At 41.0% G+C, this 19,797-nt stretch overlaps 1 non-coding gene across 1 annotated transcript; it reads right to left on the reverse strand.

The window, feature by feature from the left end:
• Positions 1-6,395: 6,395 nt before the first annotated feature.
• On the reverse strand, positions 6,396-6,502 carry LOC114906698. The gene has a single exon (XR_003796513.1). It is a non-coding gene; the product is annotated as a U6 spliceosomal RNA (small nuclear RNA).
• Positions 6,503-19,797: the final 13,295 nt, after the last annotated feature.

The following is a 19,797-nucleotide window of genomic DNA, read 5'->3' on the forward strand; positions in this document are numbered from 1 at the left end:
GCTCCAAAATATTGCCCTTCTTGTTTCTGCACATCTGGATGCTCACCATTTGGAAGTCATTACTTTGGAGTATGTACTGTCCACTTGTATTAATTATCTATTGCTACATAACCCTTACTTTGCTGCAAACACCAGCTGTCAGAGTTTGCCTTTCTGTGCCGTGGGCACACAAGCCCTTAACTGGAAACAGAAGCAAGTCACTAAGTTAGACCCACACTCAAGGGGAGGGAATCACACAGTGAGGGAATCACAATTCCCTCCTCCACACAGGAGGCAGAGCTCACCGGAGGCCATGTCAGAAGCTGCCCACCACACCACTCTTTGCCATCCCATTTTTAAATGTTTGCACTCTGGGGAGAGATAACATATGAAGCTCCTCATAACTTAGTGTAAGTACATTTGTCAGGTCTCTTTGGAATCAAGAGGAAGCTAGGTGAAGGCTGATTCCCAGAAGGCAGAGGAAACTGTAAAAATGGTCAGTGTCTCGGAAAGGGGAGATGGACAATGAAGAAGCTGATCCTAGCCTTCCACGGATGCAGGAGTTAAGAGGATGGGACTGACATCATCGGAGCCGGAGAAAATACTCTGGTCAAGTAAATTAAGTGAGTCAGCAAATTGGCACTGCAACTAAAACAAAGGAAGTTTGATACTGAGCTGGATAAAAAGGAATATAACACATAAGGGCCCTGGAGATGATGCCTACCATGTACCCCACAGTGGTGAGATCTTTGGGAGACTATAAAATCTAATATGCAGAAAATAAGGGAAGGTTGGGGATAAAATGGAAGACGACAACAATAAGACATGTTCACCTTTCCTGAAGAAAAGGGCTTTGAAACACTGAAATACACTGCTAAATTTGTGATTATAATGAACTAGCAGGGAATTCCCTGGCAGTCCAGTGGTTAGGGCTCCATGCTTCCATTGCAGGGGGCATGGCTTCAATCCCTGGTCAGGGAACTAGGATCCTGCATGCCGTGTGGCATGGCCAAAAATAAATAAATAAATAAATAAATAAATAAATAAAATTTAAAGATTCCTTGAGCATAGGGAACTATACTCAGTATCTTGTGATGGCACGTAATGGGAAAGAATCTGAAAAAGAATATAGGTATATATATATAAAACTGAATCACTGCTGTACGCTTGAAACTAACACAACATTGAGTTAACTATACTTCAATAAAAAAATTTTAAAAAAAAGAACTGGCAAGTTATTTTTTTGTTCTATTAAGAGATAATTTCCTTAGAATCCTACAGACTGTTTAATGACTCCCTCTCAACCAGGAAACCACTGTTTCCATGGGATTCCAGATCTGAAATTAGGTCTGTCCACAAATTGAAGTTTTATGGAGGACCTCTAGGACTCACATGCTACCTACTTATGTTACAAAAACACCTGCTCTCATATACATCAGCTCAGTCTCATCACTCACTAGCTCTTGAACATTCCACGATTATTTCCACGTCCTTGTCTTTGCTCATATAGTTTCCCCAACTTCCTTTCTGATGCTTCATCATATCTTTATTTTTTTCTCTCACTCTCCTGTCCTCTTCTCCCCCATAGCAGACTACCACATCAATGAATAAACTCCACTATTCCCCATCTCAAAAAAATAACTTGTGGGACTTCCCTGGTAGTCCAGTGGTTAAGGCTCCACGCTTCCACTGCAGGGGGCACAGGTTCGATCCCTTGTTGGGGAACTAAGATCCCGCATGCTGCATGGCGTGGCAAAATAAATAAATAGTAAACATTAATGGTATACAGTTCTTCTGCCAAGAAATAACATTTCCCACTGTGGTAGAACATGAACTCGGCATTGATTTTTTAGCAGTAGCCTTAACGTAGGTGCCAGGGGTTTGTCTAATGCATCCATGTCCTCTTGTCTGACCTTCCTGGAAAGGAAATTCTTTGGGGGATGCTACGTACAGCCTCACATAGTTGGTTTCCATACCTATAAAGAGCTAAGACAGAAAAGAATAATAAGTGAAGGAGCAAAGAAAAGGTGATAAGCAAATTGAATGAGACAAGGGAGGAGGGACCAACACATTTTCATGATAAAAAACAAAACAAAATCAAGAGACTTAGAAAAGAAGGGAACTTCCCCCAAAAAAGGGTACAAATGAACTTATTTACAAAACAGAAGTAGAGTCCCGGATATAGAAAACAAACTTATGGCTACCAGGGGATAAGGGTGGGGAGGGATAAATTGGGAGATTGGGACTGACATATACACACTACGATATATGAAATAGATAACTAATAAGAACCTGCTGTATAGCACAAGGAACTTTACTCAATACTCTGAATGGCCTATGTAGGAAAAGAATTTTAAAAAAAGAGAGTGGATATATGTATATGTATAACTGATTCAGTTTGCTGTATACCTGAAACAAACACAACATTGTAAATCAACTATACTCCAATAAAAATAAAAAAAAAAAGAAGGGAACTTCCTTAACCTGATAAAGGGCACCAGCAAATAACCTACAGATAACATCATACTTAATGGCGAAAGACTGAAAACCTTCCCCTTAAGATCAGAAACTAGACATGAATGTCTGTTCTAACCATTTTCTTTACTTTTATTTTTTTAATATCTTTATTGGAGTATAATTGCTTTACAATGGTGTGTTAGTTTCTGCTTTATAACAAAGTGAATCAGTTATACATATACATATGTTCCCATGTCTCTTCCCTCTTGCGTCTCCCTCCCTCCCACGCTCCCTATCCCACCCCTCTAGGTGGTCACAAAGCACCGAGCTGATCTCCCTGTGCTATGCAGCTGCGGCCCACTAGCTATCTAGTTTACACTTGGTAGTGTATGTACGTCAATGCTACTCTCTCACTTCGTCCCAGCTTCCCCTTCCCCACTGTGTCCTCAAGTCCGTTCTCTACGTCTGCATCTTTATTCCTGTCCTGCCCCTAGGTTCATCAGTACCATTTTTTTAGATTCCATATATGTGCGTTAGCATACGGTATTTGTTTTTCTTTTTCTGACTTACTTCACTCTGTATGACAGCCTCTAGGTCCATCCACCTCACTATAAATAACTCAATTTCGTTCCTTTTTATGGCTGAGTAATATTCCATTGTATATACGTGGCACATCTTCTTTATCCATTCATCTGTTGATGGACACTTAGGTTGCTTCCATGTCCTGGCTATTGTAAATAGTGCTGCAATGAACATTGTGGAACATGTGTCTTTTTGGATTATGGTTTTCTCAGGGTATATATCCAGTAGTGCAATTGCTGGGTCATATGGTAGTTCTATTTTTAGTTTTTTAAGGAACCTGCATACTGTTCTCCATAGTGGCTGTATCAATTTACATTCCCACCAACAGTGCAGGAGGGCTCCCTTTTCTCCACACCCTCTCCAGCCTTTAATGTTTGTAGAGTTTTGGATGATGGCCATTCTGACCGTATGAGGTGATACCTCACTGTGGTTTTGATTTGCATTTCTCTAATGATTAGTGATTGCTCTAACCATTTTCTATTCAACACTGTATTGGAGATTCACGTCAGAGCAATTAGGCAGGAAAATGAAATAAAAGGCATCCAGAATGGAAAGGAAAAAGCAAAACTATCTCTATTCGCAAATGACATGATTTTGTACATGGAAGCAAAAAAGGAAAATAACGGAAATTGCCTGAAGGCACAGAGATGGTATCACTGAAATAACAGCAATGTCATATGTTTATGTAGTATTTTACAGCTTCCAAAGAGCTGTGCATCATTTTATCTTATCACCACCTGTAAGTACTATTATTACCCCATATCACAAGTGACAAAACTAATACTTAGAAAGGGATGTATTTGTTAATGGAGCCAGTTGCTAAATATCATAACTGTCACCCAAATCTCCAGCCCCAGGACTCTAAATCAATGTATAATGGTTGCTGGTTTCTTATCTCTTAAGAGCAGCATGGTCCAACAGAACTTTCTGCAATGGTGAAAATGTTCTACATCTGCATTGTTCAGTACAGTGGCCACTAGACACAGGTGGGTACTGCACACTTGAAATGTGGCTAGTATGACTGAATAACTGAATTTTTAATTTTATTGAAATTTAAATAACCACATGAGGCTACCATGTTGGACAGTGTAGCTCTAGAGAATTACTCCCTGTTCTGAATCAGACACTCCTCCTCATGGTTCTGTCCTCATAGTGGCCAACTTATGTGCAATTCTTTGTTGACTGATGAAGAATGTGTATAGAACCACGAAGACAGACAAACCATTCTTGGGAATAATTACAAGTTGCAGTATATCCTTAGAAATACCTAAAATGACTCTGCAACATAGAAACATGTAGGAGTATTCTGACTAACCAAAATTAGAAGAAATCCTTTCCCAACAACTACAGCTTAGTATTCATCAAGGGGGTGGGGTGAGGTCAGAAACAATACAGCTTATGTTTAAATGATTATATATGTTTTTCCATTCTTACATCCACTCTAGTGAATTCTTCTCACTCTACGACTACAAATTTGCCAAACAAATTGCTCATTCTTCTTGAAATACTTCCTTCATGTTCCCACTTTATACCTTTTCTTATGCTATCTTTTCTGCTGGGAATGTCTTCCTCCAGCTTACAAATCCAAACATGACCACATCCTTCAAGGCCTCACTCAAATTTATAATCTCCTGGAAGACTTTCTTATCTCACCTAGATGATGCCCTTCACTCTTCATCTATTTCGTTTGTAACACCTAGTGCTCTGCCCGCATATTATAGTGTTACGCGCACATATTCTCTCTGATTAGACCGAGTGTCAGTAAACCACAGCTCGTGGACAAAATCTGGCCCACTGCATGTTTTTGTAAATAAAGTTTTATTGTAACAGAGCCATGTTCACTATTTTACATATTGTCTATGGCTGCTTTTGCCCTATAATGGCAGAGTTGAGTAATTGCAATAGAGGCAATCTGGCCCCCAAACCCTTATGTGTTTCCCACTTGTCTCCTCACAGCAAGTTTGTTGATCCTGTGTTACTATAAGCTTTTGGAATGAACTATAGAAACCATATCTGATTTATTTTTTTTAATCTTCATAAGACCTAGATTATTGCCCTATATATAGCAGTAACATCATAAATATTTTAAATGAATTTTCTGTTTATAAGAAATTAATAGTGTCTGCTTATGTATATCAATTTTCTATTTGCAAACATTATCCCACCAATTTCTCATTTACTCATCAAGATAACTTTCTGACACAGAGAAATAGGTCTCATTATCTACATTTTACACCATGAGAAACTGAGGCATAAACAGACTTTGACTATGGTCACAGCTAGTAAAGAGAGCTGCAAAACTGGGTCATAAACCCAGATCTTCTGACGTCTGGCTCTGATCTACCTTATTCTGCTTCTCTGTGCTTACCCGCTTTCCCCTAAATTGAACTAAGATGCTGATGGAACCCAAAATAAAAGCATATGTATATATCTACTTAGCAAATTAATAATCATGGCCCAGGTAACCCATGTTTATTTTTAATAGAATTGCAACTATTTTTATGAGAGCTAGTCATTTTAAAATATTTTTATGCTTCTAAATTTTAAAATTTATTTAAAATTAAATTTAGGGAATTTCCTGGTGGTCCAGTGGTTAGGATTCTGTGCTCTCACTGCCAAGGTCCCAGGTTCAATCCCTGGTCGGGGAACTAAGATCCCACAGGCCACAGGGCATGGCACCCCCCGAAAAATCAATAAATAATAAAGTTAAAGTTAAAAACTTAATTAAGATATAAAAAGCTTTACAGAAAATAATTTATCCCAATAAATGGAGGGAAATATTTTTTTCAACACTTCAAAAGATAGAGAAAATGTACATATCCCACACTGGTCACACTGCTTTTCCCTGCTCTGTCTGTCCTCCTCAGAAAGGCAGTTTCTCTTTTTCCTTCAGTATCTTAAAGCTATTGACTTCAAATTAGTAGTTATCAGATTAAGAATCATATGCCCCACCGGTATGTTCAGTCTGCCCAGGCCAAGTTTATCTAATTCAAACCCATTATCTGTTCAGCAACACCTCTTTACTATTCAGTATTGATTGTTTACACAGCCAATATGAAACACTGGAAAAAAGCGGAGTGACTAGGATACAGGACATTTGTTTTATATCTTCCTGTAAAAACCCTGTGACTTTACTCTGAATATATTAAACACTAGACTCATGAATTTTTAAACAGCATTTGTAATGTCTTTGCACTTATATTAGGTAACCACATTGTTTTTGATACACAAATAGGATTCTTTAAAGAAATACCCTTTTCTCTGAAATGGGTCATATTCTTTTTTTTTTTTAACATCTTTATTGGAGTATAATTGCTTTACAATGGTGTGTTAGTTTCTGCTGTATAACAAAGTGAATCAGCTATACATACACATACAAAAATATGGAACGCTTCACGAATTTACGCGTCATCCTTGCAGAGGGGCCATGCCAATCTTCTCTGTACTGTTCCAATTTTAGTATATGTGCTGCTGAAGCAAGCACGGGTCATATTCTTTACAGTTAGAGAGAGCCTACTTATTTCTGCCCACTGAGAAAAGATGGATTCCTTTTTGAGCCTCTTTGAGGTGTTAGAGTCAGCTTAAATTATGCATGCAGTTTAATGCAAATGAAAGGTTTCAATATAAGCAGGTGGTTCTCTAGAGGCTATCCTATTGGCACAATATTTATCATCAAGTATGTATTCAACTGTTTGTGGGCAACCAATAAATGTCTGTAGACTAAAAAAAAATCTATACCTACTTTTAAAAAAAGCAAAAATTAATATTTTTTAAAGCCACTGTTAATAAGGGTCATTAGAATGTCTATAAACTCAGGAATACATGTCTAATGCAGATGTGACCTAGTTTCCTAGTTCATCACCATAAAGGCCACTGGGCTTAATTCTTATTACACAGAGCTACTCCATTATCTTTTTTTCATTTGCTTTTGTAACCTATCTTTGTGTATTCGTTTATTTTTACTCTACCTTCTGAGAATGACTTCAAGCAGCCTACAAAGGCACATATGATATATCTGAGATTAAAATGTGTTTAAAATAAAAAAGATGAAGCATCTCTCAGCCTGTGCGACATGATGCACGACATGAGCCAAAGACTAAAGGCGTATTGTGAAGTCAAACTGGGTTCACCAAAGCTTCTGTGCCTAGAGTTCTGATGTCAGCGGTGACAGATAATGGAGCCAGACGCCCTGCGATTGAATCCTGGTTCTCAACATGGTTACTCACTGCCATGCCATGTGACCTTGCCAAGTGCCCTCTCCCCTCGATGCCTCAGTTTCCTCAGGCCTAAGTAAGGGATACTAATAATACCCACCTTAATTCAAACAGCGTGTTGGAACAGTACCTGGCACAAAGAAAGGCCTACCACGCCATCAAGGAGTACTAGTACTAATCATAGTAATGTTTCAGCATCAGCCTGGCAAGTAGTGACTCAGAAGTAGTCTCCCTTAGTCAAGGTAAACCACCTAAGTGTGGTTTTTTTGATGCCCTCTCCATTTTCTGTTTCCTTCTCAGTATATTTCTCCTTCCTCTTTCAATGGTGAGTATCCTCACCATCCTACCACTCTTCAGGGGGAGGGTCCCATCCTGTGGCCACTGACAGGCCAAGCTTTACTCTTAGCTGACTGTCACCAATACCTACTCAGAATTTAACAGTATCATAGATTTCAGGTACACCCTTAAGGGCATATTTATGTCACCTAAGTGAGGATATAGAAGACTGAGCAGCTTTTAACCTTGATAAAAGCTTTCTGTTGGCATGATGACTAAAAGCGGGTTGGAAGTCTCCAGCTCCTTCTGGCTCTTAACCCAAACATATTACTTGGTTAATCAGTGGGCTCTGAAGGAGAGAAGGCAACGTTGCATGGATGAAGGAGCTGAGGGAAGGTACAGAGAGCATTCTGGACTACAGCACTGACAGGGAAAAGAACTGGGAAGACACAACCACAGGCATTCTGGGTTTTGGAAATTCTGGCAGGACCCTGTCTGAAAGGCTCTGGCATGAGAGCAATTGCCTCTTGGGGAAGCAATGGGAAGGAGTAGAAAAAGGAGATGCTAATTGTCCTGCATATCTATTGCTGCATAAAGATTGACTTCAAATCTCAGCAGTTTAAAGTAACGAGAATCATTTATCTTGCTCCTGAATCTGCAAGGTGGGAAGGACTTAGCAGGAAGGGTTGTCTCTGTACCACACAGTAGCAGCTGGGCAGTCTCCTGAAGCTGGGGGATCCAGCTCCAACACAGCTTATTCATATGGCTGAAGTTGATGCCAGCAGTAACCTGGCCTCAGTCCTCTCCATGTGAGCTTTTCCACAGAGATGCTTAGGCTTCCTCAGAACAGAGGAAGGAACCCAGAGGCTGGGTACCAAGAATGGGTGTTCCAAGAGACAGGAAGTAGAAGCTTCATGTCTTTTAAGGTTCAGGCCCAGAAACTGGCACAGCAACATCTCACTGTATGCTACTGCTCGAGCCATCACCAAGCCCACTCACGTGGAAGTGGAGAGGACACAGAACCATCCTCCAGTGAGAGGTGTGTCAAAGAATTTGTGGCTATCTTAACTTGCCACACTCAACTGTCTGAAGTAGAAGAGAAGACTGAGGCTCGTATAACCTCTCACTGTTCCTTCTCCATCACTTCAGCAAAGCAGAGGAGCTGCAATTGGCTACCTCATGTGATGTGGCCCTTTCTCTAGCCTCAAGACCACAGAAACCCTTTGGACTCTGAGTTGCTGTATATTAGAATCCCTCCCTTCCTTTTGGGTTACTGATACCCCTTTGCAAAAACCTACTTCCTGCTGTCCTAAAATTGATCGTCTCTGTCTCACTGAGTCAGATTAAATTGTAAAAATAAAATGTTATAGCTGTGGGGAGGGAGGGAGAGATGCAGTTAGATGTATAGTGACCCCCTCAGGGGATCCTGGGCCTTATTGGCCACCAGGTGATTATGAATTTTTGATATGCTTCAAAATGATGACATTCTCAACTATATATTTACAGATAGAACTTAAAGACAAAAATTGGCTATTTTGATGGCTTTTCTGGTAGTAAAACTATCCACATGACACTTATTTAGTCCAAGGCAATGGAAACATGTTAAAAGTTCTTGTAAGAAAACTCTGAACTTAAAGATATCAGAGAAATCTTGTTTTCAGTTATTTCTGCTTCTATATAGATTATATCTATTAAATCCTTCTGTTCTTAAGTGAAAACGTGTACATACCTAAGCCAGAGGACTATTTTGCTAAGAGCCAACTTCCATTATGAGATTTTATAATGGGCTTAAAGAGCAAATGTTCAATATATGATAAAATTAATTTTTGAAACCCTAGGTGAAGGGGCCAGGAAATCAAAGGAGCCAGGGGATCCTCAAATAAAGATAAAAGATAAAGCTGATTTAGATGTAGGGACTGAGAGTGGTAACTCCTGTGAGAAGTCTGCCTTTGTGTGGAAGAGAAGCAAATGGGTTCATTGTACCAAGGCTATAATTATTTTACCATTTCTCCTAACAGCCTGAAAACTTTCTTATAAAGCTCAGGTTCTTAAATTTTACCCAAAGGGAAAAAGGAAGCATGAGAGAGTCTAATGACTAACGATTTCTTCTCTAAAAATAAATCCCACTTTTGAATGTGGCAGCCTGGGAGGAGACAGACCTGCTCCCACAAGCACGGAGGTAGGAGGCTTCAGTAATACGGTCACAAGCCACCCCTTCCTTACTCAGCACCAGACACAGGGTTTTCTGTCACACTTCTGGGAACCCTCCCAAGTCAGAGTTGCTGCAGGATGGGCACAGTGAAGCCATCATTTCACATCAGACCTAAAGGCATATCAATTCTTCTCTCTGCAAAGCTCAGAAGGATGACATAATGTATTTGGTGAAGGTTCACATGTCTGTTAAAAGATGATTCATCGGGGTAAAAACTAGGACAATAAAATTCTACAGAATGGCTCTGCATCTCCAGGTACTCAGGGATTAAAGGAAACATCAGAAATAAAGTGGACCCTGTCTAGACTGGAAAATATATATAATGGTAAAATAACGAGAACCAAGCAAATGATTAGCTTGTCACAAGTTCTTCATACTGGGAAGTCTCAATAATGGTCAAGCTGAAGTTCAGATATAAACTGTCAGCCCAAGATGGTACGTCCGTGATTTAGGCCAGTGCTACTCAAAGTGTGGTCCATGAGACCAGCAGCATTAGCATCACCTGACATGTTAGAAATACAAATTCTTGGGCCCCATCCCAGACCTACAGACCCAGAATCTCTGGGGATGGGGGCCAGCAGTCTTGTGTCTCACTGGCACTCCAGATGATTCATAAGCACACCATTGTGTGACAAGCCCCAATTCAGATTGCGGATAGAGGAAAAATGACAAAATAGACATCTGGTTGACTCAGCCTTAACCCTCAAGAATGCATAACAAAATGAGGCATAATTCATGTGTTATTTAGGTATTTAGGAAACCGCCTAAAGTTTGATAGGGTCTGAATAAATGCTAACAGATGAAACTTGACAAGTTCACAAATCAGTTACTAAAATCATTCCTCCCCAAATTACTAAGGGTGTGCTCCGCACTTCAGGAAATGGTAATGCAAGTTATATATGAAGTTTAAAGACCTAAACAATATGAGGAAGAAGCCAGGCAGAGTGCTGGGTCAGCAGAACGTGGTTCTTGCCCCTTGGACAGAGAAACACCTGGGCCCAGTACAGAGGTCAAGAGGCCAGGTTGGGCTGGACAGAACATGTCCCCCTGGCAGTGAGAGGCAGCAGAGCCAGGGAGTCCACATGGATATAAGGGGACAATTGTAGATCACGGACAGCAAGCAGAAACACACAATCAGAAGCTTAAAATCTAACCTGTTCCAATTTGGTCCCATTTTTAAGTGGCTCAACACCAAGGTGATAAACAATATAAGGGTTTGGGGGCCTACCTTTATTAGGTGCTGGCTCACAGTGTGGTGTGGGCCAGGTTGATGGTGAACATAACCAGACAAGTCCCATGGGTGCTGCGGGAAAATTAAACATGGTGATGCAAATTGGAGGCCACATTCAAAATTGTTAAATAGGGACTTCCCTGGTGGTCCAGTGATTAAGACTCTAGGCTTCCACCGCAGGGGCACAGGTTCGATCCCCGGTTGGGGAGCTAAGATCCCACATGCTGCGCAGTGTGGCCATAAAAAAAAAAATTCTTAAATATATTCTTGGTATATTCAAAGCAAGGAAACTGCCGATCACGCATTCCACAACCATGACTGAGCAAGCGCCAAGCACCAGCTGAATCACAATTCTCCTGCTTTGGGTTGGAAGTAGTGTTCACCGGAATTGTATTAGCAGACCTTGGCTCCTGGAAGACGTCCTCCATCCACCAAGACCTAAACGGAGCTCTCTTTAGAGCAGTGGCTCTCAATCTCTGGAGTTTTAATACATGATGTCTAGGCTTAGATCAATTGTATAGCTGAAGATGGGAGCCAGGGACATTTTTAGAAAGCTCACCAAGTCATTCCATCACAGCCAGGGCTGAGAACCGAGGGGAGGGGAAGAGAGGAGAGAAAAAGCCAGTCCTCATCCAGCCTGCCTTGGGGAGGTAGGGGGAAGGAGGGATAGGACAGATTCACGACTGGAACCTCAAGTGAGCTAATTATGTTAGGAACCCATGTGCCTGAAACACCCACACTCAGACATTTGTCTGCAACCTGACATAAAATGTAATTCTTAAAAAACTGTGCATTTCATGTTAATAATGTATGTTTGGGTGATGATGGGTAGATAAAACAGGCACAGTGAGAGGAACCAGTGAAAGGAACCAGGTGACAAATGGGGAAGGGGACTAACAGTTCCTCAGCAGAATCTCAATATTCATTTGTCGAACTGAATGAAACTGACAGGTATGTATGTACCAGGCTCTAAGTATTGTGCAGTAGATCACTTCCCTCAGTCCAGTGACTGTCTCTGTTAATCCTATTATACCCCTATCTTACAGATTAAGAAATCAAGGCTTACCCAAGGTAAAGCAATTCAATCCTTTCAGACCTCAGACCCTCTTCCACTATCTTGGGTTACAACAGCATTGAGCAGCTCCTGGGCCACTGCAGTTTGGGTTTTTCAGTTTGAGTTCCTGGGATAGGTAGGGGTGGGGGATCTTGATAAGAGTAGCTTAATGTCAAAGTGTCTTCTAGAATAGTTCTTAGACACCTACTCAGTCTCTGCTCATTTTACTAAAACTCTACCCAGTAGTGTCTCAGGTCCTGGGTCTTTGGGAAAGAAGCTCCCATCCCCACCTCCTCTGTTAGTGGGACTACTGAAATATACGTCTACCATAGCAGCTTTGTAGACAGATATTATGCCAATGCGTCTACATGTTCCAAATCCCACCTCTCTAGGCTTGAGAAACTCAAGAATGAAGAACTCAGTCTTGCATCCCCAATACCTAATACTATAGATACATAGTAACTTCTTAACAATGGTCTGTTGAATGAATGAATGAATGAATACAGAGCTGACCCCACAGGGGATTCCGACTCCAGTTTCCAAGGGATTTTTTTCATTCATTCAAGAAACATTTGTTGAGCATCTACTATGTATGATGCACAATTCCAGGAAGTGGGGATACAGAAATGAACACCAATAAAGGCTCTCAATTATCACCTCTACTGCATCCATATTAAGAGCTTAAAAATGGGCATAAGGTAGAAAGGAATAAGAATGTAGTATGGGGCTTCCCTGGTGGCACAGTGGTTAAGAATCCGCTTGCCAATGCAAGGGACTCGGGTTCGAGCCCTGGTCCGAAAGGTCCCACATGCCGCGGAGCAACTAAGCCCGTGTGCCACAACTACTGAGCCTGCACTCCAGAGCCTGCGAGCCACAACTCCTGAAGCCCGGGCGCCTAGAGCCCGTGCTCTGCAACAAGAGAAGCCACCGCGATGAGAAGCCCACGCACCGCAACGAAGAGTAGCCCCCGCTCACCGCAACTAGAGAAAGCCCGCGCACAGCAACAAGGACACAACGCAGCCAAAAATAAATAAATTAAAATAAATAAATTTTTAAAAAAAGAATGTACTATGACTGCTTTTGACTTGTAACATTACTTAATTTTACTTGGCTTTTCTGTTACATACTTGCTCTAAATGAGTCCATCGCACTGTCCTGTGATTAGACAGACAATTCTAGGAGAAAGGCCATTGCGTTGCTTGGAATTGCCGACTTGATACACAACCAAAGCCGGCTGCCTATGAACAAACCTAGGAAGATAACAGATTTCCATACCCACATGAGCAGGAGCAGGCGGGCTATTGCTTCTGTGTGTCATTCAAGCCACATAAAGGGGAGCGAGGGGCCCAAGAACTCAATGGAGATACAGCAAATTAATTAAAACACATTCTTCATTGTCCAAAATTTGGGTAATAAATGCTCTACAAAATGCACTGAGAAGGAAGTCTAATGCTCTGTGGCCGCATTTTGCACCTTTCATTCTGGCATTATGAGAACAGGCCTCCGAGGAGCCGCCTCAACCTGTGTTTAACATGGAGCTTTGTATGTCAGTGGATGCTCTGCTGGCCCCCGGGAAGAGTGAGAGCTACAAATATTATTTACTCCCTAGATCCTGGTTATACACAGACAGTACATTCATGGCCCACTCCAGATCATATTTTCTGAAAGCCCGGGCATTGGTTCTAGTCTGCTGAGGATGGAAAGTCTATCTTTATTCAAAACCAGTAATCTTTGGAAAAAGATGATGGGGAGATAATTAATTTAATGGCCATTCCGAAAAATTTATTTACAGGGAAGAATTCCAAAAGTCTCGTTTAATTACAAAGATAAAAATGCATTAATTCTATAGGTCAAGTCATTCCAGCAAGCCTCTAACTCAGGGGAAAGGTTCAGAATTGAAAATTGGTGCTCCGAGTGTACCAGGTAACTTTCCCCCTCCTCTCTAATAGCTTGATTGTTTTGTTTTGTTTTTTAACAATGTCTGTGTTTCAGGCACTCTGGCTTCTGGGAGATGATAGGGCATCACTGCTCTACTAAATCAATATTTGTCCACACTCATAAAATATCTGAGAAATAGGTGGTCATTTAAATAGTCTCTTCTTTCTACAGGTTGCCTTCTTTCTTAATGTAAACTATCACCTTTCACCTTCCTATATTTTCAATTATGCTTCTGTGCGACTGTCAAGTAAATCATCAGAAAAGACAACTAACTGAAACTCCTGCATTTCCCACTCAGTTCAATTTCACGTGGTCCACCTTAGAGAAACATTAGGAATAATATACTGGATATGGTTGTCTCTCAGTCTGTATTAAAGCAGATGTCACGACCAACCTTAAGTAACGCAAATATCCACTGAGTATAGTTGCTGTGCCATGGAGCCCTGAAACTCGTAGGGTGGGATGCACGCCTGAAGTCATTCTTCTTCTTTTGCTTTAGAAAGGCGAGCAGTGCATATACCATTTATTCCATAACCCATCAGTAGAGTCCAGAATAGCAACTGATCATCGAGCATCCTTGTATTTCTGCAGCTAAGCACATGAATAGTCATAAGGGGCAAGAGAAACAAAGACTACAAAAATAGGTTCATGTCAGTTTTTAAATGCATCTGATAAGTTACAAATTGTATCAAGTAGAAAAGTAAGATTTACAGAACCATTCATTCGACAAACTTTCATGAAGCTAGGGGTTTGAGAAACAAAAGACACCCTTTCCTAGGGAAGGAGCTCACAAAGGCAGAAAGAATAACTCGGTGTGACAACAGAGCTAGCCAGAGGGTGCTAAGGTCGCGGAGAGAAAAGATACCTAATCCAGTTTGGGAAGATTTTCCAGGAGAGGGTGATGCCCAGTCTCAGTCTTGAAAAGTGGGAACATAACCTGAAGAAGGGAAGAGATGGAAGAATGTTCTGGGCAAGGAAAACGTACTCCAAGGCAGCTACTACGGTCAGGAAGGACCGAGCAGAGGATGCTCAGAACAAGCTGAACTCAGCATCATGTTTGACAATTTCTCTACAAGTAAACATCTATTTTTGGTCTATTATGATATTGAACTTTTCTTCTGTTAAACGCTACTGTATATTTATGTCAAAGCTGCCTTTTATTGGACTCTTACTGGACCTTATCTTTGTTTCTCCTGCATAATTCTTTTTTTTTTTTTGCAGTACGCGGGCCTCTCACTGTTGCGGCCTCTCCCGTTGCAGAGCACAGGCTCCGGACACGCAGGCTCAGCGGCCATGGCTCACGGGCCCAGCCGCTCCGCGGCACGTGGGATCTTTCCGGACCGGGGCACGAACCCGCGTCCCCTGCATCGGCAGCCGGACTCTTAACCACTGCGCCACCAGGGAAGCCCTCTCCTGCATAATTCTAATCAATGTCTGGGGATATTTTTAAAAAAAGAATTGAAATCCAAATATGCTTCTTTGGCTTATGTGTCACCTTACCTCCATGTAACTCAAAATCTTCACAGATATTTTCACAGCTCTGCTCTATGCCAAATTAACTGCAGAAAAATGATGCAAACTTGTATCAAAACCTACAAAAAAGGTTTCATGTAGTAGGAGCAGAGAGAGGGCAGGGCAGAGATGGTATAAGAACTCAAGTAGGTAAGATAAAAACTAAAGTGGGTTTTTAAAACTATCATTGGAACACGTGATCTGGTGTAATTCAAAAGTAATAAATCTGAGGAGGCATATCATTTTATCACTTCAAGCTTAACTCTCAAACATGGACCTTTTAAATGTCAGTAAAAGTTGGGTTCTTTTTCTCAAAGAGTAGATGAGCATTCAAAGCATATAACATCTTTTCAGGATGTGCTCTGAGTGTTGACAAGGAAAGGCTCATCTTTACCACTTTCTGAATATCACTGATGGGCTCCAAAGACAGACATAGCCATCAACGGCATGCACAGATGCTCATAATCATTTGAAGAAGAGGTTTTTAGTTGGGGGAGCTGGTGTGCTGCATTTGCTAATTGCTTCCTCTGTAATCTCCCATTCAGGCTTGCTTTCTGCCTTTTGAGTCTCTGATGTGATCAGCAGCAGGTGATGCAGACCCAGTCCCCATGAGACCGTGACAGGTGCATGCGGCACTTTGCCTGTGCTAACTCATCTTGCCGTGGTGAATTTGTCAATGACTTCTATAACTCGCTCCATCAGGTTTCAAACATGCTTTAACGACCTCCAGGCTGCAATACACCCAATGTTATTTGTCTTCATGTACGTTCTTTTGTCTGTTGCTAAAAAAAAAAAATTATTCAACTTGAAAGGTTTCTGATCTAATTGTTAATGTTAGTGTTTCATTATTCAAACTCTATGTTCATTTATGGGGTTGGGCCATTTCTGGATTTCTTCCTTCCTTGAGTTTCTTTAGAACACTTATTATAGAGAAGTTACAAGTCGAACTATTCAGGTTTGGTCTGGCTCTGCTAGCAATGTCGTTATTGCTTTTGGATTGAGTGGCAGGTCATTGACAAATACGGCACCTCGCAAGGGAACCTTGAGGACAAGGGTAGAGATAGGATGTGGGCACCTGGGATAAAGTGAAGTGCTAGGTGGGGTAGTTCCACAGGTGACCATCTGCCAAGGCCTCTCCAAGAAGCAGCAGGAGGAAGGGCTTTCTAGATGAGATTCTTATATACCAGCAGTCAAATAATCAACTGTTATTTACTGTGTGTCTCATAGACATTTGAAATTATACAAAGACTAACAGCCCATTTAGATAGGGATCCTGAGCTATCCCTGCTTTAAAAAACCAAAGCAGATTTCTCTTCTTTATTAAAAAAAATAAAAGGAAAAACATCTTCCCAGCCAAACTGAAAGGCACTAGTCAACTCGCTCTTTTAAGTGACTGTGCAGCTGTTCCTGATGCAAGCTGTTCGGAAAGGCAACTTGTCTCCTAAAGAAGCATTCAAAGTTTGCATAACTCTTCATCAGTGCTAAGAAATAAAAAGTTTTGGAGGTAGGATATGTCACGTTGATGACACAATCATTCCTCCTCTGAGTATGAGCAATCACGCATTTCCTACGATTTAGATATGATGTATGGATTAACCACAAAAAGGCTTTTTTAAAGATCCCCTTTTATGGCAGAACTTTCAAAAACAGGATTTTAGATGACGATTAGGCATAAAAGACCATATTACCATATAGTCAAGATTTCAGTACAAGGTTAACACAGAGGGTTGCCAAATTGGATTTTCTATCCCAGACCTCTCACCTTCGCTACAGCCCCAGACTCTGAGCTATGGAGAACCACCTGGACATCCTGCCCTCACCTCAAATCTGAAAAGGCACAAAGGGAAAACTCATCACTTTTTTATCCCTCATTTACCCATACAAAAACAGCAACAAAAACAAAGCAAAGAAAACCTGGGGTTCTGCTTCCCAAGTTTCCAATTCCTTCTAAAGATACCACTATTATCGTAGCCTCATTCAATCAACACATGTGAGGGAGATATAGATGGATAAGCCACATGGCCAACCTCTAGTGCACAGCATTAAAATGTGATTGGTGTTGTGACAGAGTTACGCGTAAAGTATCAGGGAATGAAGATTAGCAGTATCAATCACAGCCTTTCACAGAGGTCAGAATATCCTTTGAGAAAAGACAACACTTAGATTGAGACTTGAAGGATTGAAAGCAGAGGAGGAACATTCCAGGCAGAAAGGAACAATGTGTGAAAAGGAGGCATGAAATTTCAAGGGGGATTGCAAATAGGTCAGTGGAATCAGACGGCAAGATAGATGTGGGGACCTGGTAGAACAAGGATGGGAATGTGAGCAGATCATGAAGAACTCTATTTACTAAGAAGTTTGACCTTTATATCAGTAGGGAACCACTTGAATGACTTGTCCAGATGCATTTCAAAAATAATTATACCAGATTTGAAAGTTTGGACTATTGCTCAGAAAATATTCACTTAACCTCCCTTCTACTTGGAGTATATACCTCCGTGCCCTGTTGACTTGGGCTTCATACTGTGACTTACTTTGACCAAAGGAATGTAACTCTAACAGAAGCTTGAAGTATACTTCACCCTATGATGGCCATGTGAAGAGCATGTTCTAGTCAGCCTTTGTCCCTTCAGCCTGGGACCCATGAGACCCATGCTGTAGCTGTGAAGCCTGGAGTTCAAAGCCTGGTCCATGGATCCCAAAACATGGAACCAAGCCCCACCAAGTTGCAGCCTGAAAAAGAGCCACTTTAGCCAACCCAAACACTTATGAGCAAGAAAAGTAAATGGTTTTTGTTACAGACCACTGAATTTGGGAATGATCTGTTACACAGCACTACTGCAGCAATAGCTGACTAACACATGCATGTTAGGAAATACGACAACAATTTTTGCCTTCCATTTAACCTTGTACTCCTTCCAAATCCAAAATACCAAGGAGATATTCTTTCAGTCCTTCTTTAGAATTGTATTACTGGAACAGCCTCCTAATCAATATTTCTGAGCCTGGTTTTGCTCAGTTCCCATCCATCCTGAAGTCTTATGTCTAGACTACTCTTCTTAAACACCATCTTCATGTCATATTTCATCTCACAATCTGCAAGACGTCCCATTACATAGCATTTCAGATTCAAATGCAGGTGTTTCCAAACACCACCAAGTAGTTTAACCCCTTCACTGTTTGCACCCCAAACTAATTCTTTATGCCATATCTTTGTTCAGGCAGAAGAACTCTATTTCTTTTCACCTCATCTACAAAGCTTCATTTTAAGCCACGTTTCTTCCATGTAGTAATCACCCTTCCCAAACTTCTTAGAGCTGCAAGGACTTCACGGTTCTATGACATTTTTAGTCTATATCCCAAGAGCACCTAGTTAAGCAGTGACTTTGTATACGTGTATATCTTACTTTCCCAACTACCTTGAAATCTCCTTGAAAGCCAGAACTACATCAAATTTTACTACATTCTCTTGTTCCTTCCCCCACCCCATTCCCCATTCTTTGCAGAATGGCTGGACACCATAGACAATGGAAATTTGTTTGATACCCTAAAATAAGTTTTCATTTCTTCAATACATATTGATTAAGCCCCTACTATGTACCAGGCGTTGTGATATGTGATGGCTGAAAAAAGATGAACAAACTGTCACCTATGGCCTCAAAAGCTTTACAATTTACAGCAACAATAAATATACAAAAGGAAGCATTACTGATTTCCTCTGAAGGAATCTCACTTCATTTGCTGCATATATTTTAAATGTTCATATCTATGGCCAGACTAAAAGGCTGAAAGAGGAGCATGACAGATGCACTTACTGAAGTCACACTCATGTCTTACCCAGAGAATTTTCTTAACCTAATTGCCACCACCCTGGGAACATGACTGTCAATCCTGACTTATTTTCTTCACAAAGGCAGTGAGGCGAAGCCAAAAGGGCACCTGGGGAGGGAACCTTCTGCTGAAGCACACTATGTATAGGTTTCCAGTTTACCAGAAACAAATATTTAAATGCGTTTTCTTAATTTTCCTCCTGTCATCTGACAGAGATGCAGCAACTTCCCTAATTTATCAAAGAGCCAGTGTATCACATTACAGAATCAATGCACCAACTAATGGAATTTCATTCTCTAGGTATACTGTCTGGCTTTATTTTTCTTTTTATAAATGGAGAGTGTATCTAAATAACTGAATCTCCCATATAGGCCATTACAGAGCATTGAGTAGAGTTCCCTGTGCTCTACAGCAGGTTCTTATTAGTTATCTATTTTATATACAGTAGTGTGTATATGTCAATCCCAATCTCCCAATTTATCTCTCCCCCCCGATCGCCTGGTAACCATAA

The sequence above is a fragment of the Monodon monoceros genome, unplaced genomic scaffold (assembly GCF_005190385.1).
Source record: "Monodon monoceros isolate NGI ecotype Baffin Bay Population unplaced genomic scaffold, NGI_Narwhal_1 Super_Scaffold_22, whole genome shotgun sequence".
Taxonomy (NCBI): Eukaryota; Metazoa; Chordata; class Mammalia; order Artiodactyla; family Monodontidae; genus Monodon; species Monodon monoceros.